The following is a 1,814-nucleotide window of genomic DNA, read 5'->3' on the forward strand; positions in this document are numbered from 1 at the left end:
TTGCTTCGTCCCTCCAACTTAATTTTTTAGCATTATTACTTCATCCCTCCAACTTAACTACGGGAAAGGTGCTGCTTTGTGATTTGACGCCGCATTGCTCGTTACTACGCTGGCGCCATGACTGGGGTGCTTCACCCCGGCTGCTCTGCACTGTATTCCAGTATGGCACGTGGACCCGGTAGCTTGATGTCCCACATGTCGGCGAAAGGGACTAGAAGATTTATGAAAGCGAGCGCTCCACTCTTACGACGGAGGAGTAGACAACACGACGGCCCCAGTGAACTGTCACTTGTACTGTATAGTACTATAGTTTTGCTGTTTCGCACGATCCATTGATACAAACCCGATTAAACAGGAAAGGGCGGGATTTTTCCCGCGCGGTAGATGATACTGGCCATACATTTCAAAGGCAATTTTAATGTATGCAAACTGAATAATTATAAGTAACAATATGATATCTAGTAAAACTAAAAACACATATGATTTATTGTGTTAGAGTGTAGTAGTAGTGCTGTATTGCATAGTTGTTAGATGTAACATGCGAGAACGTGTAGATATGTAGTTTTGGAGGGCCTACAGAGAGAAAAGTGTAATACGGTCACCGAACTTCAGAATAAGTTGATTACGGTCACTATATACGTTTTGCGGTGATTATCCAGTCACTTGCTCACAGTCCAGCATCGGATTGCACTCTGTTGACCGGCCAAATAGTCTGCATGGCGCCATGTTGACTAGTTAAATTGACCCCCACCTGTCAGTTCGCATAGGGAAAAGGTCAGATAAACAAAAAATTACGCATGCGCGACAAGGCTCCAACCCGTGCGCGGGAATCACCTGGTTGTGTATGTGTCTGTCAGGGCCTGATGTGTGCGCATGCACGTGTAGGTTGAGCACTTGAGCGTGAGAGTGTGTGTTGGTCATGTGGTGTACTGGTGTGTGCATGCATGCGTGCGTGTGTGCATGTGAGTGTTGCGTGTGTGCGTGGCTGCGTGTGTACGTGTGAATGTTGCGTGTGTGCGTGGGTGCATGTGTTTGTGTGAGTGTTGCATGGATGGAGTTCGTGTGCATGCGTGCGTGTGTGTATAATCACCACACCAGCTCCTGTGTGTTAAAACAGGCGGCTCAACATACCAATACAAGGCCACCTTGTCCGCTGTGCCCGCGGTCATGACTTCGAACCATCGTCAAAATATATTTTTGTCGTTTGTTTTCATTCTTACTAGCAAGATGCCCGTGCGTTGCATGTAACATCAAGATGCATTTGTATGACTTGTTTATCTTGTGAGAGAAAAGGATGAACGAGGGAAGGCCTTATTTGCAAATGTGGAGAGGTGTGTGGGTACCTTTTTGCAAAATTGCCATAGTTTCTTTCCTATCCGTCAGATATAAATCGGACGGCCTATATTGCAGGATGGCAGGCACACCATCATCACCAACTCTGTTTTTTATAAGAGAGTATTTTATATTTTATGTATTTTATAATAGTGTAGATGTAGAGTAGATACAAGTCGACAGGTGGGCACGATGGTAGTGAGATAATGTGATGCAACACTAGAGGTGCCACATGGAGCGTTTAATTGGTCAACTAGTCGTGTCATGAGCAAATAAAAAGTTGTACGGTGAGCCTGTGACTGTATAATAACCACTAAACGTAAACGGTGACCGTAATGAGTGGATTATGAAGTCCAATTTATGTATCGTGCTTTCGCTTCAAATACAATGATTGTCATTGCATATATCGCGAGAGAAAGATGAAACACACGTGGATTTTCTAGGGGCTTACTTTTAGAGGACCTGGAGATAGTTTTGTGTGG

The sequence above is a fragment of the Triticum aestivum genome, chromosome 5B, assembly GCF_018294505.1.
Source record: "Triticum aestivum cultivar Chinese Spring chromosome 5B, IWGSC CS RefSeq v2.1, whole genome shotgun sequence".
NCBI classification, from domain to species: domain Eukaryota; kingdom Viridiplantae; phylum Streptophyta; class Magnoliopsida; order Poales; family Poaceae; genus Triticum; species Triticum aestivum.